General features: G+C 46.5%; 1 protein-coding gene across 2 annotated transcripts in view; it reads right to left on the bottom strand.

Annotated features, from left to right (window-relative positions):
• Positions 1 to 23,660, bottom strand: part of KHDRBS3 (KH RNA binding domain containing, signal transduction associated 3) — a 738,992-nt gene that overhangs the window by 17,239 nt on the left and 698,093 nt on the right. The window contains exon 11 of one of the 2 annotated variants that reach the window (XR_003854946.1): positions 5,132 to 5,217. The exons of the other annotated variant lie outside the window; for it this stretch is intronic. The gene's annotated coding sequence lies outside the window, so the exon portion shown is untranslated. The remainder of the gene's footprint in view (positions 1 to 5,131; positions 5,218 to 23,660) is intronic. 2 annotated transcript variants of the gene reach the window in all.

Here is a 23,660-nt window from a genome sequence, read left to right as displayed (position 1 = left end):
ACTGTGATGTCAGCTTTTTCTCCTTCTCCATCTGCTAGCAGAGGTGCATAACCCACTGGTGGGGACTGACCTGCCAAGATGAGGAGGAAATATTGAATTGGCTAGTCTAAGATGAAACCCACACAAACCTAACATCAAAGTCTCAAAGTCTATAAGGTAGACAAATTTAATTGGCACTCTAATAATAAAATACATCTCGAGAGTTAGCCAGCTAAACTTATACTTTAAAAATGTTTCATTACTTAAATTCAAAAGGCAACTAAATTTACCAGTCAATAAAGGGGCTGCTATAAGGCTAGTTTTGGGGTGGGCTAATGATTTAGGGGCTTATTTAGAAAGGTAATACATGCTAAACTCTGAATTCAGCACTTATTGCACATAAAACCACATTAATGAGCAATATTGGTAACGGGCTTACAAGCATTACTGATCACACAAAGGATTCTGGCCAACGCAAGGAAAATATTAAAGAGCTGCATCACAAGCTAATGCACACAAAGTAGCTCATTACTATTAAAAAGGCTTAAAACAAATCACAATCTACCTAGTGATACAAAATTATTCAATGTTTTTAAATCACAAGATGATTGTGAGAAATTGCAAGAGGACCTTGCAAGACTGGGAGTCTGGGCCTCCAAATGGCAGACGACATTCAATGTGGACAAGTGCAAAGTGATACATGTAGGGAAAAGCAACCAAATTAAAGCCACATAATGCAAGGTTCCACATTGGGAATCATCATCCAGGAAAAAGATCTAGGCATCATTATGGATAATAGGCTCAGTGTGTGGTGTTGGCCAAGAAAGCAAATAGAATGCTAGGAATTATTAAAAAAGAAACAGAGAATAAAACAGAGAATATCATAATGCCACTGTATTGCTCCATGGTATGACCACACCTTGGAGTAATGCGTGCAGTTCTATTCATCGCATCTAAAAAAAAAACATAGCGGAATTAGAAAAGGTACAGAGAAGGGTGACCAAAATGATAAAGGGAATGGAACAAATCCCCTATGAAAAAAGGCTGAAGAGGTTAGGGCTCTTCAGTTTGGAAAATAGACAGCCGAGAAGAGATATGATAGAGATCTATAAAATAATTAGGGGAGTGGAATGAGTAAACATGAATTGGTTGTTTACACTTTCAAATGTAGAAAAAATTAGGGGACATTTAATGAAGTTACAAGGTGATACATTTAGGACAAATAGAAATAATTTTTTTACCCAATGCATAATTCAACTTTGGAATTCATTGCTGGATAATCCATTGCGCCCTTTCATTGAGAATGCAAGTCTAGTCATAGTAGTCCATGCCATGAAAACCTCATGCATGGTTGGCTTACTGTAATGTGCTTTATAATGAACAAATAAGGGTCTGCATCAACTCTATCTAATCCAAAACACTGTTACACAAATGTAAGAGGGATGCCAGCAGCGCAATCACTTTTATTTATTTACAAAATGTATATTCCGCTGATCCAAAAATCTTGGTGGATTACAAAAATACAGACAAAATAAATACACATCACACCAACCCTACAAAAACTGCACTGCCTTTAACTATCCTTCAGAACCAAATTCAAAATCTTGATTCTGATTATCAAGACCCTAAGAGGAAATGGATCAAGTTACCTACAAGACAGTTTGCCTTCCTACACATCTGGGAGACATCTATTGGCCTCCCTAGGAGCCTCCAAAATCACATTGTTAAAAAAAGAAATCAAAAGATACAATATCTATCAACAAACCTTCTCAGGAGCAGCATCTGCCCTTTGGAATTCGTTCCCAGAATAGCTCCAAACACATCTACCGCCATTTCAGGAAGCAGGTGAAAACCAGATTTTTCTACAAAGCTTTTAAAGGCAAAACTCAAGATTACCTTTATACACAACTCCATTGCCTAATTTCAAACCCCTCCCTGGCAACTCCATTCTTCAAGGACCACCAACAGTTTGAGTTTTCAGGATATCCCTAATGAATATACATAAATGAGATTTGCATGCATGCTGCATCAACTAAATGCAAATTTCTCTTATGCATACTCATTAGGGATATCCTGAAAACTTGATTAGTTGGTGTCCCTTATAGAGGAGAGTTACCCACCTCTAAAATGGAGAAATTCAAATACCTGAAAGGCATTAAAACTATCCAAGAAGCAAACTTGTGTCAAGTGAAAAAATGTTCTCAAACAAAAGCTCATAATATGAAGCTCTGATGGGGTAGACTAAGGAGAAATATCAGGAAAGAGATTTTCAAGGAACATGTGGTGGAATCATGGAATGCCCTCCCAGAGTGGATGATAGTGGCTAAATCAGTAAACGTTGAAGCACAGAGGATCCTTAATTCCTAAAAGTGGAGAGAGCAGAAAGCATGATCTAGCGACCATTTGAGATACAAACAGGCCAGGTTTTCAGGATATTCACAATGAATATGCATGAGATAGATTTGCATACAATGGAGGCAATGCATGCAAATCTATATCATGCACATTCATTGTGGATATCCCGAAAATCTGGCCTGTTTGTGGTTCTCAAAGACAGGAGTTAGTCACCCCTGATTTGAGTGGTACTAGCTTTGTACTCACCCAATTCAACAAGGGGTGTTGGGGGTCAGAATGTACAGTAAATTGGGTAATAAGAAATGTTAGAACTTCTAGTGGTAATACAAGCACCCAAATGATCAAGTTTGTCTGAGAGGCTGCAATAGCAGCTGGATTTTCTGTCAGGCTGCACTTCTGCAATAACTAGAGGTTCTGGTGGAGGCATGGATGCTCGTATGACCTGGTCTGTCTAGCAAATTATGCAAGAGACCTGGGTAGCTCACTAAAAAATAGTAGCTATTTATAAAAGACTGGTTACATGCTCTGTTATTAACTGAAGGGCCTTTCAAAAACACTATGTGGCACTTATGTGGCTGGGTCTGTCAGTAAGGCTACATGAGGGACTTGGAAGACTAGATATTTGGACACTGGCTGCTCTGGTGTTGCTGGCTTTTTGGATTGCTGTGGGATATTGTGGCTGGGCATGGGAAAGGTGGGGGGAGGATCTTTTATGCTCTTTGCCTGGGATGGTGGAGAATACAGGATGAGGAAGAAAATGACTGCCTTGGAAGGAGAGAGATTTTGCAGGTGGAATGGTTCTGTGGAATACAGAATGGTAGCATGGACAGAATAAATGGGCAGACTAGTCTTACTGTCTTCATTGATTATTACTATGAACAAACTATTTAATGTATACAAAATTAGTGCACTATGTTCAATCCACTGGGTTATAGGACCTGTGGCAGCACGGTTTTACCAACAGCAGATTATATCAAACATAAGAACATAAGAAATGCCATGCTGGGTCAGACCAAGGTCCATTCAGCTCAGCATTCTGTCTGACAGTGGCCAGTCAGAGTTACTAGTATACATCAGATCCCCAATAGTTGATGTATTTCTTATATCACACTTCCAAGTCTACCTGGCTAATAATTGTGGACTTTTTCTTCAGAAATGTGCCCAATCCTCTTTTGAGCCCCACTATGCGATTATTCTTTCAATTAATTGTCTAGAGATCAAGGCCATGTACTGGATATAGATTACTTGGATTTCAGAAAGCTTCTGATATTGTCCTGATAGGAAGCTCAGTAATAAACTGAGTAGCCTGGGGTGAGTTCCAAGGTGGTGCACTAGATCAGAAACTGGTTAAGTGAGACAAATAGGGTAGTGGTAAATGGAATTAATTCTGAGTAGAGTTAGTGGAGTGCTTCAAGATCAGTCCTGGGTCTAAGTCTATTCAATATCTTTGTGACCGACATTGCAGAATGGATAGAGGAAAAAAATTGCCTGTTTGCAGATGAGACTAAGATATGCAACAGAGTGGACACTTTTGAGGGAATTGACAGAATGAGAAATTATCTAAGCAAGCTTAAGGAGTGTAGAATGCCCGTTAGTTCATATTCAATGCATAAAAATGCAGTGTCATGAATATGGGGTGCAGAATTCTGAGGGAGTGATACATAAGGGGCAAGAAGCTAATGTACACCAACTAAAATGAGGCCGCATGGTGACAGCCTCATTATATCATGTTTGATATAATCTGCCTTTGGTAAAACCATGCTGCCACAGGTCCTGCAACCCATTGACTTGTATTTAGTGCACTAATATGAATACATTAACGGCCGGATTTTAAATTGGCCACGCGCATAGAAATCGCCACTTGTGTGTGTGGCCGCGCACATTTTAAAAAAGGGCCCGGCCACGCACGTACGTGGCAATACGCGCATTAGTGCTGGGCCCTGACAAATGGGTGGGCCAGTACAGCGCCATTCATCGCTGTCCTGGAGCCTCGAACGCCGGCCAGCTGCCAGCATGCGCAAGTTACTTCAGGTCGGGCCCTGAAGTAACTTGTAGAATAAAAGGTAAAAAAAAGTGATTTAGAAAGTGGGGAAGAGAGGGGAAGGGGAAGGGAGGTTAGGGAAGGGGGTAGGAAAGTTCGCTCCCAGTCCGCTCCTAAATTGGAGCGGACTGGGAGGGAACTGGGGAGGGCCCGATCTCATCGCCACGCTAATTTGCATATTTTTACCCCCCCTTGCGTGCGCCGCCTGCATATACGCGCGCAGATTATAAAATCCAGTGTGTATGTGTGCGCGGCGCATGTTATAAAATCGGTGTCTCCATATGCGTGCGCCAGGTAGCGTGCACACGTTTTAAAATCTACCCTTAAATTGTTCATAGTAATAGAGTCAATTAAGACAAAGACTAGCTTGTCCATTTATTCTGTCCATGCTAGCAAGAGTTAATACCAGGAGTGAGGCCTCATGGTGATAACTTGGTAAGGTGACTGCCAGAGCCAGAAGGATGATAGGGTGCATAGGGAGACACAAAGAGCAGGAAAAAAAAAAAGGAAATAATACTTATGCACAGGTCATTTCGAAAACTTTGTCTAGAATACAATGTTGTAGGTGGTTCAGAGAAAGGCACCCAAAATGGTGTGGGGCCTGCACCAAAAGCCATTTGGATATATACTCTAGAGAAGAGGCAATACAGGGGTGGGAGGGGAATATGATAGAGATATTTATGTACCTGAAAGGTATTAATATTGCACCAGAAGCAAACCTTTTTCAATAGAAAGGGAGTTATAAAAACAAGGTACCATGATATGCAGATCCAAGTGAGTAGACTCAGGAACGAAAGGAAGCATTATTCAAAGAAAGAATGGTGGATGCCTGGAATGCCCTCCTGCAGGAGATGGAAGAAAGAAAACAGTCATGTAAATTTAAAAAAAATTGTGGGATAAACACAGAGGATACCCTAGTGGCAAAAGGACAGTAATGAAAGCACTGGGGAAGCCTGCACAAAGCAGAGATTCAGCCACAACAGCAATAGTAATACTGCTTCTAAGGCAGCACTGAATCACCCGCACAAGGGAGTGGTTACTATTTTAAACAGTAGGGGTATGATTACCTTGAGCTTCCAAGAAAGCATTGGGATAACCTGTATTGAGCAGCAGGCACAATCCAGTGGTAAAACAACAAGAAGGCTGGAGTGTCTTGTTTATTTACTATAAGAATCTCTTACTCATTCTCCTATTGAGAACGCAGAGTAACTTACAAGATTACTGAATAATTTACATACATAATAGATACATATATTACATAGTATCTAAACATAGCACAAGCACACGAGTGTACATACGCATGTTCATCAGTCTGCGCCCAGGGACGCAACCATTTTATAACATACGTGCACATATGCATGCATGTAATAATGCGCACATGTGCGCGCAATTTTAAGTGGATAAGTGCCTATGCATTCAAATACCGCTTTTACCATGTGGGTGGAGGGGATTATGCCCTTACCAGTTTGTTCCCAGTTCACCCAGATAAGGAATAGGACTTCCAATTCCCCCTAATTTAACAGCCTTCCTTTACCCATTAGCCCAGACCATTAAAACCCTGTTTAGTTTTTTTTTTGTTTTACGACTTACATGACATCTATAGCAGAAGTAAAGTTACCTGCAATTATTTATATGCAAATTTGAAAGTGAAATCTAGGAATATCTATTCCCTGTTCTTTTTTCAAAACTTTTTATTTGCGTGCATAGCACATACATGGGTGGATTTTAAAATCTGCTCAGTGTATGCCTTCCCCAACTTATGCGCATATTTTCTGGTTATGGCATGCACTGGGCTTTTAAAATGCCTTTGAATGCATAACTAACATACATGATATACAATACCTAAATGTTGCATAGACACATTCATAAACAGGTGGTAGAAAACAGTGTGTTGGGGGCCATAAGGGTGAGGGAGGTCAGGGGCATGAGGTAAGATTTTGGCATATTAGTACAGCAATGAGGACATTCTGATACAAAAACATAAAGATGAGGCAGTGGCTGCTACTACTACTATTTATCACTTCCATAGCGCTACCTGACATGCAGTGCTGTACAAAAACACGCAAGGCAATCCCTGCTTACAATCTAATAAAAACAAACATACAGGGTAAAAATGACTAAGAAGGATAGGTGTAGTGCTTTACCTTATGATGGAAAGCAGAGTTGCTTGCATGTGTTAGGATGTTAGTCTTCACACATGGGTGACATCATCGGATGGAGCCTGGTATGGAAAACATATCAAATTTCAAGAAACTTTGACTGACACACTGAGCATACCCAGCATGCCACTATCCACATGTCCACGCGGGGTCCCTCTTCAGTCTCGTAACAAAGAATAAGGAAAAAGTGAAACAAACATAGGAGAAACCCAACTCTGCAGGGTGGCAGGCAGGTTACATGAGTACTAACATCCTGCTGTCCTAGGAGAACACCTGTTGCAGGTAAGCAACTCTGCTTTCTTCTAGGACAAGCAGGATGGTAGTCCTGACACATGGGTGAATCCCTAGCTACAGGCTACTCCCGAACAACGAAGGGACCAATAGACACCTAACCATGCGTCAACAGGCACAACAACATTGGTGCTGTTAGTAATAGATGGAGATAGCCTGAACCATAAAAATGGGCCCAAGACAGGAACAGTTGGGTTGTACAGCTGAAAGAGTTTCTGAAGGACGGACTGGCCGAAACTGCTATTGCATCTGTCATTCTTGTCCAGACTGAAGTGAGAGGTGAAAGTGTGGAGAGAACTCCATGTCGCAGCCTTGCAGATCTCGACCACGGGGACTGCTCATAAGTGGACGACTGAAGTTGCATTCGCTCTGACAGAATGAGCCTTGACATGGCCCCCAAGCTGTAGTCTTGCCTGAGCATAGCAGAAGGATATGCAGTCCACCAACCAGTTGGACAGAGTCTGCTTAATAACAGCAACTCCCAATCTATTCCTGTCAAAAGAGATGAAGAGTTGTGTGGAGTGCCTGTGGCCTGCTGTCTGCTCCAGGAAGAAGGCAACATCTCTCTTGCAATCCAAGCAGGGGCAAACCAGGGCAAACCGTTTGCCCTGGTGTGAATGAGGCTTGGGAAAAAAGGTGGGTAGGATGATTGACTGGTTAAGATGAAATCTGTCACCACCTTAGGCAGAAATTTGAGGTGTGTTCGCAGAGCCACCCTATTATGAAAGAATTTGGTGTACGGTGGGTACGTCACCAAAGTCTGAAGCTCACTGACCCTGTGCGCTGAAGTGATTGCGACCAAAAACATGACCTTCCAGGTCAGGTATGTCAGGTCACAGGAGTGCAGTGGCTCAAAAGGCTCCTTCATGAGCTGAGCCAACACCACATTAAGGTCCAAGGACACAGCAGGAGGCCGCATAGGAGGCTTCAACTGAAGAAGACCCCGTATAAAACAACTAACTATGGGTTGTAGAGAGATGGGCACACCATCCATGTCTTGGTGGTAGGCACCGATGGCACTCAGGTGTATCCTGACTGCATTGGTCTTCAAGCCAGCATCCGAAAGGTGTAGTAGGGAATCAAGCAATTTTGGTGTAGAGCAGGAGAATGGGTCCAGAGCATGACGCTCACACCACACAGAAAAATCTCCTCCACTTCAGGCCATAAGACTTCCTAATGGAAAGCGTCCTGGAAGCTACCAGGACCTTAGACACATCATTGAACAGGACAAGAGGCTACAGACCCCTTTCAACATCCAGGCCGTTAGAGACTATGCCCTGAGGTTGGGATGGCGCAGCCTGCCCTGATCCTGCGTGACAATGTCTGGGGAATTTCCCAGGCTGATTGGCTCCCGCACTATTAAATCCTGCAAGAGCAGGAACCAGATCTGCCTCAACCAATAAACAGCCATGAGGATCATGGTCCCCCTGTCCTGCCGTAACTTCAGGAGAGTCTTCATCACCAGAAGAAGCGGAGGCTATGCATACAGAAGGCTCCTGCCCGAAGAGAGGGCAAAGGCATCTGAGGCTGGTTTGACATCCCCCCTGTACAGAGAACAGAATTTTTCCACTTTGCTGTTACAGGGGGAGGTGAAGAGAACCACATCCGGGGTTCCCCAGAGACGGAAGATCTGATCTGCTACTGCCTGAGCTAGGAGCCACTCGTGGGACGGAAGGCTCTACACTCAGCCAGTCCGCCACCACATTTTCTGTCCCAGCACGATACATGGCTCGTAGCAGCATACTCTGGGACTGAGCTCATGACCAAATGTGAACAGCCTCCTGACACAGGAGGAAGGACCTCGATCCTCCCTACTTGTTGATGTACCACATCGCCACTTAGTTGTCAGTCTGTATCAGAACCGCTTTGTTGAATACGTGGATCTCTGAATGCCCACAGTACATAATGGATCACTCGAAGCTCCAGGAAGTTGATCTGGCATTGAGATTCCTAAGCAGACCACAGACCCTGCGTGTGGAGCACTGCCACATGGGCGCCCCAACCCAGAGCTGCCACATCTGTGGTAAGAACATAAGAAATTGCCATGCTGGGTCAGACCAAGGGTCCATCAAGCCCAGCATCCTGTTTCCAACAGAGGCCAAACCAGGCCACAAGAACCTGGCAATTACCCAAACACTAAGAAGATCCCATGCTACTGATGCAATTAATAGCAGTGGCTATTCCCTAAGTAAACTTGAATAATAGCCATTAATGGACTTCTCCTCCAAGAATTTATCCAAACCTTTTTTGAACCCAGCTACACTAACTGCACTAACCACATCATCTGGCAACAAATTCCAGAGTTTTATTGTGCGTTGAGTGAAAAAGAACAACTTGGGGGGGGGGGGGGGGACTGAAAAGGAACACCCTGTTCCAAATTGGGCAGACTCTCCCACCACAACAATAAGTCTGGAGGGGAAGAGTAATGCGGATGCATACGTGGAGGTCCTGGGTGGTCTGCTGCCATTGGGACTGCAAAGTCCATTGAGCTCTGTGCATGTGTAAGCGAGCCAAGGGAGTAACATGGGTGGTTGCAGCCATGTGACCCAGAATTCAGAGCATGTGGCGGGCCAAGACCTGCCGGCTCCGGTGAACCTCTCTCACAAGGGACACCAGAGCGAGTGCACGATCACGAGGAAGATAGGTCTTGGCCTGAGCCGTGTCCAGCCGTGTGCCGATAAAGCTCAACTGCGGCAATGGGATAAGATGGGACTTTACATAGATACTTAGAAATGACGGCAGAAAAAGACCAAATGGCCCATCTAGTCTGTCCAGCAAACTCTCACACTTATTTTCCCATACTTATCTGTTTCACTGTCCACCAAGTTCAGGGCCCTTGTTGGTAATTGTTTGATTCGAATTTCCTGCCACCCCCTGCCGTTGATGCATCAAAGGTGAATCGTAAGACTTAATGGTTAAGGGTAGTAACTGCCGCATCAAGCAAGTTACCCAGATGCTTTTTTTCCCCCGACTGCACAGATCAATGCCTTGTTGGATGTTGTCTGAATGTAAATCCTCTTTTCCACATTTCCCCCTTCCTTTGAAGCAGAGAACAACGCTGTATATGCATTCAAAGTGAAGTATCAGGCTTAATTGGTTTAAGGTAGTAACCGCCACAATAAGCAAGCTACCCGCACGCTTATTTGTTTACCTAGACTGTGTAGTTCAGTCCTTGTTGGTTGTTGTCTGAATGCAAATCCTCTTTTCCACATTTCTCCTTGCTGTTGAAGCAAAGAGCAATGTTGGAGTTGCATTAACCGTGTGAAGGCTTATTGAGTAAGGATAGTAATCACCAGGTAGTAGCCATCATTCCAGCAAGCCACTCCCATGGCTCTACTCTTCATTCCCATCCTCTAGCCTTTATGGATCCACAGTGTTTATCCCATGCCTCTTCGAAATCCTTCACAGTTTTAGTTTTCTCCACTTCCTCTGGAAGGACATTCCAGGCATCCACCACCCTCTCCGTGAAGAAATACTTCCTGACATTGGTTCTAAGTCTTCCGCCCTGGAGTTTCAAATCGTGACCCCTAGTTCTACTGATTTTTTTCCAACGGAAAAGGTTTATTTATTTATATTTATTTAAGAACTTTTACTATACCGACGTTTGTAGGGCACATCACGCCGGTTTACAAATAACTGAAGCAGGTAGAAAATACCCTCCTCCCTTTGTTCAATGTAAGGGGAGCAGGTGAGAAGGGGGAAGAGGGGGTAAGGGGTAAAGACAGCTGGAAGTATAGAGGCAAGCCGAGCGCGAAAAGACAGGAATTAACAATGATGAACAGTAAAAAACAATAGATATTTAACTATTTTACATAATTTCCTTGGTACATGTCCAAGGCAGGCAGAGTACGGTGGGGGGGGGGGGGGGAAGGAAAAAAAACCCACAAGAAATAGAAACCGAGGGCAGGGAGAGAAAGGGGGATGGAAGGGGAGAAGTGGATGAGAAAGGGGAGGATGGGCTATGTTTGATTGATGTCTGGGTAGGCTTGTCTGAAAAGCCATGTCTTGATGCCTTTTTTGAAAGTGTGTAAGGAGGGTTCAAGTCGTAGGTGGGGAGGGAGAGAGTTCCAGAGTGTGGGGCCAGCGATAGTGAAAGCTCTCTCCCTGGTATTGGTAAGGTGGGCGGTTCTGAGGGGTGGGGTGTGCAGGGTGCCGGCGAGGGTGGTTCTAGTGGGGCGGTTTGAGATTCGGAAGCGAGGCATGTCCTTGAGCCATGTGGTGTTATTTTTGTGCAGTGTATTATGCAGGATGGTGAGGGTTTTATATTGAATACGGAAAGGTATCGGGAGCCAGTGCAAATCCTTTAGGATGCGGGTTATGTGTTCAGTCTTACGGGTATTGGTTATTATTCTTGCCATAGCATTCTGCAAGATTTGTAGCGGTTTGATGGTGGAGGAAGGGAGGCCTAACAGAAGGGCGTTGCAATAGTCCAGTTTGGAAAGGATGGTCGTCTGCAGGACTAATCGGAAGTCTTCGGCTTGGAGGAGTGGCTTCAGTTTTTTGAGTATGTGGAGTTTGTAAAAGCCTCCTTTTAGTAGGGACTGAATGTGTGGTTTGAAGTTGAGGTGTGGTTTAAAAGGACTCAGAGGTCTTTTACAGAGGAAAAGGTTGGGTGGGTTAGGGGGGGGAGCAGAAATGGTGGAAGGATATGTGTATTCGGGTTGATTGGAGATGACGAGGATTTCAGTTTTTGCTGCATTGAGTGCAAGGTGGAGGTCGGCTAGAAGGGAGTTAATGGTGGAAAGGCAGGATTCCCAATATTGTAAGGAGGCCTTGAGTGATGTTTGTATGGGGATGAGGATTTGTACATCGTCAGCATACAGGAAAAAATTCAGACCTAGGTCAGAGAGAAGGTGGCACGGGGGAGGAGATAGATATTGAAAAGTGTGGAGGATAGGGAAGATCCTTGGGGGACACCTTGTGTCAGTGGAATGTGTGAGGATTCACACTTATCAATTTGTACGACGTATTCTCTGTGGGTGAGATACGAGGAGAACCAGGATAGGGCCGTGCCAGAGATACCGATTTCTGCAAGCCGGGAGAGGAGGATTTGGTGGTTGATGGTATCAAAGGTTTGTTGTTGACCATGGATCATAAAAACTTTTCAAGCATCTGAAAGTCTATATCATATCACCCCTGCTCCTCCTCTCCTCCAGGGTATACATATTTAGGTTCTTCAATCTCTTCTCGTAAGTCATTTTATGAAGACCAACCACTTTTTTGGTCGCCCTTCTCTGGATCGCCTCCATCCTGTCTCTGTCCCTTTGGAGATACGGTCTCCAGAACTGAACACAGTTCTCCAGGTGAGGCCTCACCAAAGCCCTGTACAAGGGGATCACTTCCTTTCTCTTACTAGATATTCCTCTCGCTATGCAGCCCAGCATTCTTCTGGCTTTAGCTATTTAGCTATCAACTACTTTGAGTAGTTGATGACAAAACCCAAGGATTCCAACACCCGAATGGTCAAGCACAGGGACTGAAGTGCTCCCTCTTGGATGGCACTCTTGACCAGCCAATCATCCAAGTAGGGGAACACCTGCCTCCACAGTTGATGAAAGTGCGTCCCCACTGGTGAAGACCCATGGGGCCGAGGCTAGGCCGAACGGCAACACCTCTCGCACATGAGCAACTGAAGATACTGCCTGTGAACAGGGAAGATCCCGATGTGGGTGTATGTGTCTGAGATCAAGGGAGCAAAGCCAGTCCCCTCTTTGCAGAAGGGGAAACAGGGTGCCCAGAGAGACCATCTTGAATTTTTCTCTTCTCAGCAACTTGTTCAAGGCTCTCAGGTCCAAAATAGGACGGAGTCCCCCTGTTCTTTTTAGAATCAGGAAACAGTGAAAGTAGAACCCCTGCCCTTGCTACTGCAGTGGAACAGGTTCGACTGCCCTGGTCATTATGAGGGTGGAGAGCTATGTTAAGAGTATTTCCTGATGCCAGAACTGATCCTAAGAGGGGAACAGGAGAGAGTCTGAGGGGACACCCAGGAAGTTCAACCGATACCCTCGACGAACCATGGACAGAACCCACTGGGTCTGAGGTGATACTGGACCAGGGGTCTACGAAGAATCGCAGCCAGCCTCCAACCAGATGGCTTAGCATCGGTGGCACAGTTGATTTTGCATATGCTCCCTTGTAGCCAGTCAAAACCCAGGGCTTGGCTGGGGTGCTGGCTGAGGTCTGGGGGCTCGCTGTCTGCAGTGGACCCCTAAGGCCCCTGCATTGTGAATGGGTAAAAGATACAGGCGAATATCATCTCTTCTGGTGATAAAAGGACAACCCAGGACCCTTTTTGGGAGGATTTTCAGGCAGAGGACAGCAGAACCACAGCATCCCTCACCTTTATCAACAAAAAGGCTCTCACCAGTACAAGGTAGGTCTGCGAGCTTCTTCTGGACCTCCGGCCACAGATCAGAGGCTCTGAACCAGGCCCTCCTGCGGGCACCAATAATCACTGCCGCCACCCTAGCTGCTGTTTCAAACACATTTTAAGTGGAGCACATCTCGTTTGCCACATTCCAGGCCTTACTGGATGATCGCCAAGAAAGCGTCCTGCTGTTGTTGGGGTAGGTGCTCAGACAACTCCTAAACCTGCTTCCAGAGATTCCGAGAATATTGCTTCATGTACAGCTGTAGGAAGCAATACAGGCAATCAACATGTAGCCCTGAAACACCTTCCTACCCTGCGTCCTATGCTCCCGTCCCGGAGGGGCGGAGGCATGGGTATGAGAACGTTTGGTCTTTTTTTTAGGACATGACTGACTGATATGGGGAGTTGCCGTCTTTCAAACCCCAAGTCTTGCTGTTCCATGTAAACGGCATCAGCCTTCAGATTCACCAGAGGCACCAGGAAGGGATGTTCCCAAATCCAAAGGAGTAACTCCTTGAAGATCTCATGGATGGGAACAGCCACCACCTCCTTTGGGGGCATCGAAAAACTGGAGCACCTCCAACATCTTAAGCCTGGCATCTTCCTCCATCAGCAGTTGAAACGGAATGGTTTCTGCCATGGCCCAGAAAACCCCCGCAAAAGTCAGGTCCTCAGGCAGGGACTGGCACCGCTCCTCTGGGGGAGATGGATCTGAGGGCAGATCCCCCGAGTCATCAGATGAAGACTCAGAGATGTCATTCCCACAGGTCATCATCCTCACTGGGAGCACCCGGAGACACCAGGAGAGAGCCCCTGCCCAGGCACCTGGGCTTGAGCACAGATGGCTCTGCGGCCCCCGATGGAACCAGAACGGACAATGCTGGCCGCGGAGCAAAGGGCCTTGACAGTGCTTTGGACTGCGATAGGCCTTCCTCCTTCTCGGAATCCACAATGGAAATTGTACTGGAGGGAGGATGCAATGATGGCCACTGGGGCATGGAGGCGCAGGGGGAGGATGTCAAGAAGGACATTGAGGCGCTCCAGTAGCAGTGCTAATATTGAGGGTGCAGGCTCTGGCACCGGTGGGGCCGTTGGCTCAATGCCCTGAAGGGTTTGAAGAACTGCCAGTTGCACCCTGCGCTCCTCCTGGAAATCTGCCGAAGACAGGATGAAGGGAGGAAGGAGAGGCATCACCGGATCTCTCTCGAAGCCCCGAGAGAAATCTATGCCTGGCACCAGTATTGGTGGAGAATTCCTGGGTTCGATGGAGAGCAGTGCCTCTTCTCCGCAGGGTCACTACAGGGGCATCACAGCAGGCACCACTGCTGACCAGAGCCCGGTGTCATGCGTAGATGGAGACCAGTTATGTTTCCTGGACTTCCCACAGTGCTCTGCCCGGTCTTTCCCCAGCGCCAAGGATGAAAGAGATGATACCGACATCCTGGAGCAGGAAGACACTGATGATGGCCGATCCCCGGCTCCTCTCTCCATTGAGGGCCCAGGAGGAGGGGTGGACAACAAGGGTTTGGTGTCCAATGGTTCCCCTCAGCCTTTTGGAGTCAATGTCCCAATGCTGGAGTCGAGGGATCAGATTTCTTTGAACTGAAGAATTTCTTCATTTTATCCAGGCAGGCACACCGGCCTTTGGGGGTCAACTGGTTGCAAAAACGACACCCCTGGACGTCGTGCAATGCCCCAGGCAGAGGACACATACCTCATACGGACCCGTAAGAGATATGGCCTAGGGACACTGGGGGTATCGACGAAAACCCACTGAAAAAAGATCCAGCGAGCAGTCGATGACCAGCAGGCACTGAGGGAGACACCAATGGGAATTGATAGCACAGAAGGGAAAAAAAAAAATTACCACGCCACCTAAGTTGGGAGGAATGGAGGGGGAGCTGGCGCAGGAAAGTCGATGAATCGACTGGGGAAAAAAGCTTTCAGAGACAAAAAAAAAAGAGCATGAGCTCCACAACCGTGAGACGACAGCTCTGCGGAAAAAAACAGCTGAAGAGAGACCCCACATGGATGTGTGGATAGTGGCATGCCGGGCTCTATCCGATATGATCCATGTGTGAGAGCTACCATCTTGCTTGCCCTAGGAGAATGTCAATATGTCAGTGGCTAATCTGGCCTATGTTGGGAGAGAAGTACAGAGTCTGGGGGGAATTAAGGAGAAAAGCATACTTATGGCTTTGGACAGTCTGGAGTCTTTGGGAGCAGGGACTTTTAGTAGTGCTTCTTTTGGATCATAGAATGTGAGAGGGTTTGTAGGAAGAAAAGTGATCCTTCAGATAGGTTGCACCCTAGTCATTTAGAGGACTATATTCAACTGCATTTTGCTGGATTACTCAGAAGTTATCCAACTAAATGAAAATTTGGGCACTTATCCGGCTAAATTCTAGTGAGGTAAGTGCCAAAATTCTATTATCCAGCTATAATTTAAGCTGGATAAGTTAGGGGTGTTTGAGGGCATAACTGGGAAAAGTTGAGCTAGCCAGATAAGTTATCTGGCTAATTTTGATTGGCTTGTAGACCTGTCCTATAGTTAAACTAGATAAACTTATCCGGCTAACTTTAAGATAGTGATATATATTCAGCGGCATGGCCAAACTGCTGAATATACAACTTGGGCTAGTTAGCCCACTGTGGAACACTAACTAGTCGAGTTGCACAGTGGCTGAATATGGACTTCTTAGTAATTTGAAGGCAATGCAGAGACCTTCGAATTGATTGGTATTCAGTTCTGGAGGACTGGCCTAATGTGGTCTTCTCTAGCTGCAGTCAGAAAACATCCATGGTATAGTGTTCTTCATTAATTGTAAATAATTTAGGAGTTATTATGGGAGACCAATGTACAGTGCATTGCAGTAATTTAGTCAAGATATTATGAAAGCACATACCAGAGCAGCAAGATTGTCTCTCCAGGAATGGTCTTACTTGCTATAGTCGCTGGAAGAGGTAGGAAACATTCCTGGGGTGATTTGAGTTTCCATGTTTAATTTGGCATCCAGGACGACATCCAGCCTTTGGATCTTATTTATTTATTTATTTGTTTTTATATACACCGAAGTTTGTGGGAAACATCACATCGGTTTACATTATAATAAAATATAAAAACACTATTCAAAATATACAGTGAAATACATAATTTGTTAAAAGAAACATTGAAATAAAATAAAATAAAATTTTCTAAAAGCATCTAAGAGAGTTACTACTAAAATAGATAAAAAAGTAAATGTTTCTGAAATTAAAGGATGGATACAGCTGTCATCATTAGTTATGCATAAGCTTGCTAGAAAAGCCCGGTCTTTATTCTCTTCTTGAAAATTCGGGAATTTGCTTATCTTGGGTCCTGCAGCAAGGAATTCCATAAGTGGGGACCTGCAAGTGATAGAGCTCGCTCTCTTACAGTATTTAGGTATGCTAATTTGGGAGAGGGTATAGGTAAAGTGCCATTGCTTGCTGAGCGTGTAGTTCTCTGTGGAGTATGGAAATGGAGAGCAGCGTTAAGCCATTCAACTTTATCATTGTATAATGTCTTGTGAATCAATGAAAGTGTTTTGTAATGGATTCTATGTGTTATTGGTAGCCAATGTAGTTCCTTGAGAATATGTGTTATATGATCTGCTTTCCTAGTTTTAGTTAGTACTCTGGCAGCTGCGTGCTGCAGTAGTTGAAGTGGTCTGGTAGAAGATGACAGAAGGCCTAATAAGGCATTGCAGTAATCAATTTTTGAGAAAATGAGGGCTTGGAGTACAATTCTGAAATCATTTATATGAAAGTAGGGGGGTCTTACTTTTTTTAGGACATGTAATTTAAAATAGCCATCTTTAATTAAATTACTTATAAATTTCTTTAGTTTAGTTCACTATTTAGTATTACTACTAGATCTTTAACTACATTTAAAATTGAGTATTTAGTCTGTGCTGTTTTCACTTCTAAATTGGCTTGATTGTTCAGTTTATGGCATAAAATGAGAAAGCAAATGTTGCTTACCTGATGTAACAGGTGTTCTCACAGGACAGCAGGATGTTAGTCCTCACAAATGGGTGACCGAGGATGGAGCCCACCATGGAAAACTTCTGTCAAAGTTTAAACAGAACTTTGACTGGCCCCTACTGGGCATGCCCAGCAAGGCACTGACCCTGCAGCCAGCAGGGGTCTCCCTTCAGTCTGATTTTCAAAGCTACAGGCAGTGCCTAGAAAGTAAAAATAAAACGAACCCAACACCGCGGGGAGGTGGGCGGGTTTCGTGAGGACTAACATCCTGCTGTCCTGTGAGAACACCTGTTACATCAGGTAAGCAACATTTGCTTTCTCACAGGACAAGCAGGATGGTTGTCCTCACAAATGGGTGAGTACCGAGCTGAGGATGTCCCGACTTGCACCAAATGTACCCAACGGTGTGCAGCAGGCACAATAAGTGAGGAGAAATTTGGGAAAGGGCATCCGCACCCAACCGGGTAGGTGGAAGGGTGTTGGTACATCAGGTTGGAAAAAGGTTACGCAAGACAGACTGGCCGAAGATGGAGTCCTGTCTTCCAGCCTTGTCCAAACAATAATGGGCTGCAAAGGTATGGAGAGAACTCCAGGTTGCAGCTTTGCAGATGTCAGGAAGCGGCACCGATCGAAGGTGTGCCACTGACGTCGCCATGGCCCTCACAGAGTGTGCTTTAACACGGTCTTGAAAAGGAATGCCAGCTTGCTCATAGCAAAAAGAAATGCAGTCCGCCAACCAGGAAGAAAGAGCCTGCTTACCCACAGGTTGTCCCAATTTATTAGGATGGAAAGAGACGAATAATTGAGTGCTCTTCCTGTGGGAAACTGTACGGTCTAGGTAAAAAGCTAGAGCTCGTTTACAGTCTAGGGTATGCAGGGTCTGCTCTCCAGAGTTGGAGTGGGGCCTGGGAAAAAAGATAGGTAGTATGATGGATTGATTGATATGAAACTCAGAAACTACCTTAGGTAAAAATTTAGGGTGAGTGCGGAGTACCGCCCGGTCCTGCAGGAGCTTAGTGTAAGGCGGATAGGTAACTAGGGCCTGTAATTCACTAACCCTGCGAGCTGAAGTAATAGCCAAAAGGAATAACACTTTCCAAGTGAGATATTTAAAGTCACAGGAGTGCAGAGGTTCGAAAGGAGGTTTCATAAGACGACCAAGAACCAGGTTAAGGACCCAGGATGGGGCCGGAGGACGCAAGGGCGGCTTTAGATGGAGCAAGCCCTTAAGAAAGCGTGTTACTAGGGGTTGTACTGAAATAGGAGTACTCCCAATACCCTTATGGAAGGCGGCTACCGCACTGACATGCATTCTGATAGAAGAGGTTTTAAGACCTGATTCAGAGAGATGCCATAAATAGTCCAAGAATTTGGAGATTGGACAGGAAAGGGGATCAAGGGACTGAGAAATGCACCATGATGTGTACCTTTTCCATTTGTATGAGTAAGACTTTCTTGTGGAAGGCTTTCGTGAAGCTATCAGGACCCGAGAAACGGAATCTGAAAGGTTGAAAGGCTGAAGGACTAACCTTTCAACATCCATGCCGTCAGGGACAAGGCTTGGAGGTTGGGATGGAGGAGGCATCCGTCGTTTTGAGTGAGCAGATGCGGGTCCTTTCCCAGAGGAATGTGCCTGCAGATGGAGAGATCCTGGAGTATTGGAAACCATACTTGGCGTGGCCAGTAAGGTGCTATCAGGATCATGGTTCCTCCGTCCTGGCGTAGCTTCACGAGAGTCTTTGACACAAGAGGGAGTGGAGGGAATGCATAGAGCAGACCGGTTGTCCACTTGAGGGAGAATGCATCCCTCGGCCGAGAGTGCTGGCTCCGAATGAGAGAGCAGTAATCGTCCACTTTGTGGTTCTGAGGGGACGCAAAGAGGTCTATGCGGGGAGAACCCCACTTGTGAAACAGAGAGGGTCGCTACCAGAGGATCGAGTGACCACTCGTGTGGTTGGAAGACACGGCTCAGCTGGTCTGCCAATACATTGTCTACTCCCGGCAGGTAAGTGGCCCTGAGGTACATGGAGTGGGAGAGGGCTTCCGCCCAGATGTGCGCAGCTTCCTGACACAGAAGGTAGGAGCCTGTGCCTCCCTGCTTGTTTATGTACCACATGGCCACTTGGTTGTCCGTCTGGATTAAGATTATCTGATGAAAGAGATGATCTTTGAAAGTGCGGAGCGCATAGCGGATTGCTCGAAGTTCCAGGAAATTGATCTGGTGTTCGGCTTCCTCTTTGGACCATAACCCTTGGGTTTGAAAGTCGTCCACATGGGCTCCCCAACCGATGTGAGAAGCGTCGGTGGTTAGGATTACTTGCGGATCCGGTGGAAGAAAGGGTAAGCCCTGAATGAGGTTGACCTGAGTCGTCCACCAGGTTAAGGAGAGGCGCAGCGCTTGTGTGACTGTGACTATGGAGGACAGAGGCTGAAAAGCTTGAATCCATTGGTGTCGTAGAGTCCATTGTGTTACTCTCATGGCTAGTTGGGTCATGGGAGTGACTTGAACCGAGGATGCCATGTGCCCTAGGAGAATGAGGAACTGGCAAGCCGTGGCAGTGTTCTGAGACTGGAGCTGGCGAGCCAGGGACATTAGGGTGTGGACCCTCTGAAGAGGAAGGTAAGCCTTTGCCTGTAAGGTGTCCAAGTCTGCCCCAATGAAGGATAAGGTTTGAGACGGGACTAAGCAAGATTTCTCGTAATTGACGAGAAACCCTAAGGAAAGGAGTGTTTGAATAGTCAATTTTAGGGAGGATTGAGCTATCTGTTGGGTGGAGGCCCTGATTAGCCAATCGTCCAGGTATGGGTAGACGTGGACACCTTCCTTCCTTAGGAATGCTGCTACCACTATGAGACATTTGGTAAAGACTCGTGGGGCAGAAGCTAGACCGAAAGGGAGGACACGGTATTGATAATGGTCGTGGCCTACTAGAAACCGCAGATATTTGCGATGGGATTGTGTGATCGCAATGTGGGTATAAGCGTCCTTGAGGTCGAGAGAGCACAGCCAATCCCCTCTTTGTAGCAGAGGGAGCAGCGCGCCTAGGGTTACCATTTTGAACTTCTCTTTTTGAAGGTATTTGTTGAGGGCTCGAAGGTCCAAAATGGGACGTAGTCCCCCTGATTTCTTTGGTATTAGGAAGTATCTGGAATAGAATCCCTTGCCTCGTTGAGAGGGAGGAACGGGTTCTATAGCATTTGATTGCAGAAGAAGAGACACTTCCTGTTGTAATTGAGCTAAATGGGTGGATAGACTCCACGCTTGAAGAGGCGGGGAGTCTGCCGGAAGAGTTATGAAGTTGAGGTGGTAACCCTGTGCGATAATTGTTAGCACCCACTGATCTGAGGTGATCTGCAACCAAGGTTGTAGAAAATGGTACAGTCGACCTCCTACAGGGATGTCCGGAAGAGGGGTTTGGCATGTGTTCCCTACAGGGGAGTCAAAGGCCAGCCGCAGGCCCAGGAGGAGGGGCTACAGTAGGCCTTTGCTTCCTAGGCTGACGCGGCTGAGGCCTAGTAGAGGATCGAGCTGGACGAGGCCTGGCCGATGGAGGGTAATAACGGCGTGGTCGAAAGAATGACTTCTTAGAGTCTTTCTTTTGCGGTTGCTTGGAGGTCAGCTCAGGTGGGACAGATGAGAGTTGTTTCAACGTCTCATGGTGGTCTTTTAACTCCGCCACAATCTGCTGAATTTGCTCTCCAAACAAATTATCGCCTAAGCAGGGTAAATCAGCAAGACGATCTTGAACCTCTGGGCGAAGGTTGGATGATTTTAACCAAGCCCAACGTCTGGCTGAGATGGCTGTGGCTGAAACTTTTGTGGAAGCATCGAATATGTCGTAGGCAGTCCTAATCTCGTGCTTCCCTGCCTCAAATCCCTTGTGAAGAAGGGCTTGAAGCTGCGGTTGGTATTGGTCTGGCAACGTGTCAGCATAGTCTTGCATCTGCTTAAGGATGGCTCTGTTGTACTGAGTCATGTAAAGTTGATATGAAGCTATGCGTGAAATCAACATAGCTCCATGATAGACTTTCCGTCCAACACTATCTAGGAACTTGTTGTCCCTGGTAGGTGGGGTAGAAGAGTGTGGCTTAAGACGATTGGCCTTCTTCTGCGCGGACTCAACCACAACAGAGCGATGATCCAGTTGAGGTTTCTGGAAACCTGGTGCTGACTGGACAAGGTAGGTGGAGTCAGCTTTTTTGTTAACTGGTGACACCGATGAAGGAGATTCCCAGTTTTTCTTGAGCAGATCCAAAAACACCTGGTGTATAGGGATGGAAGCGATGATTTTTGGAGCATCCAGAAATTGAAGGAGTTCCATCATCTGGTGTCTGTCATCAGCTTCAGATTGTAGTTGAAAAGGTACAACTTCTGACATCTCTTTCACAAAATTAATGAAAGATAGATCCTCAGGAGGAGATCTTTTTCTACTCTCTGTAGGAGATGGTGGCGAAGGCAAATCTGTGTCAGAAGATGTATCATCATCATCACCCCAGGTATCGTAGGGATCAAGTGGGGCTTGTAGCCCTGATGGACCTGGCTGAGGCTCTGAAGGCAGCGATGGAAACCGAGGTGGAATCGGTGCCGTAGGTGGAACCAGAAATGGCATCGATGGCTTCGGTGCTGCCGATGGAATCGGTGCCTGGCGTGGAATGGATGGAACCGAAGGATATATCGGTGGAGATATACCAGAAGGCACCGATGGAACCACCCCGGAAGGGGGAATCCGGAACGGTGTTTCTCCTGCCGATGAAAAACCAGTCGGAGACGGTGGTGTTGTCGATGGTACTGGAATCACCGATGGAAGGGCCGTCATGAGCGCCTCCATGCGGCTCAGTAGCGGTGCTAGCGCTTGTATCAACGGCTCGGTGGTCGGTTCCCTCCTCGGTGGCGAAGCCAGTGCCGGTGTCGGGGACGGCACTGGAACCGGTGCCGGAGACGGTGCCGATGGAGGTTGCAATTTCTTCATCGCTTTCTCGATGGCCTCCTGGACCAGCCGGTCCAGTTCTGCCCGGAGACCAGGGGTAACCATACCCGGCTCGACGGGAGAGGGAGGCTGAGGCAGGGCCGGAGGGACCACCGTAACCGGTGGGATCACGGCCCCCGCACCCCGGGAGGGTGAGGGTTTCCTCGATGCCGGCGAACGAGACGTGGAGGGTATCCGGTCTGTTCGCGGCTTCTTTGTCGGTGGCTCGGCTTGAGCAGAGGTCGATGGCTGTGGATCCTCGACAGGCCGAGACTTGTGCCGTCGATGGCGGTGCTTTTCCTTCCGATCCCCTCGCCCATCCGGGGAAGGGACGGGAGTCGACGGCCGAGAAGCGATCGATGGCGGACGGTCACCGGAGGGTTGACGATGATGGTACAACTTCGACGGTGCCGGTTCCGATGACGTCGATGCTATCGATGGCGTTGGGGTAGGTGCATGGAAGAGGAGCCCCATCTTCTCCATCCTGGCTTTGCGACCCTTGGGTGTCATTAAGGCACATTTGGTGCAAGTCAGGACATCATGCTCACTACCCAAACACATTACACAAACCCTGTGGGGGTCTGTGATGGACATAGTCCGGGTACAATCCGGACAACGGCGGAACCCCGTTGCCATGGCCTGAAGCCAAAATTTAGGCTGGGGATCGGTAAGTGCCAACAGGCCTCAAGGGCCAAAATCGACGGTAGTCGATGGAAAAAGGCAAAAACTTACCGGGTTCCGTAAGATGACTAAAAATTTGTCGAAGGGAGACCCCTGAGGGGTAAATTTTCTTAGGAAATTAACTTCCAAATTCCTGTCAGGAATGTGGTTAGAGAGCTCCTTTCACCGCGTGGCAACTGCTGCGCGGAAAAAAGAAGACTGAAGGGAGACCCCTGCTGGCTGCAGGGTCAGTGCCTTGCTGGGCATGCCCAGTAGGGGCCAGTCAAAGTTCTGTTTAAACTTTGACAGAAGTTTTCCGTGGTGGGCTCCATCCTCGATGTCACCCATTTGTGAGGACAACCATCCTGCTTGTCCTGTGAGAAATTCTGTTTTAGATGGGTTTAGCGATAAGCTCATTTGAGCTAAGAGTCAGTTTATGGCAGAGAGATAGACATCCCATAGCTTTAGCGCAGATTCAATAGAGCCAGTAATCAGAATTAAGATCTGGACATCATCGGCGTAGATAAAATATGTTAGTCCTAGTCCGGCTAACAGCTTGCATAATGGCAGCATGTATATATTAAAAAGTGTTGAGGATAAACAGGATCATTGGGGAACACCATGGACCAAATCTATCTACTCTGATTCAAATACACTTATTTTAACTTTATAGGACCTATTCCTTAGATATGATTCAAACCATTGATGGGTGACATCTGATAGGCCAATTTCACTTAGCCTATCCAGCAAACTGTCATGGTTGACTGTATCAAATGCAGAGGATATATCCAGCATTACTATGAGGTACGACTGGTCATTGTCTAAGCCTCTCA

Source organism: Rhinatrema bivittatum, chromosome 2 (genome assembly GCF_901001135.1).
Source record: "Rhinatrema bivittatum chromosome 2, aRhiBiv1.1, whole genome shotgun sequence".
NCBI classification, from domain to species: Eukaryota; Metazoa; Chordata; class Amphibia; order Gymnophiona; family Rhinatrematidae; genus Rhinatrema; species Rhinatrema bivittatum.
The sequence above is the reverse complement of the archived record's forward strand: the minus strand, read 5'-3'. Positions and strand labels throughout refer to the sequence as shown.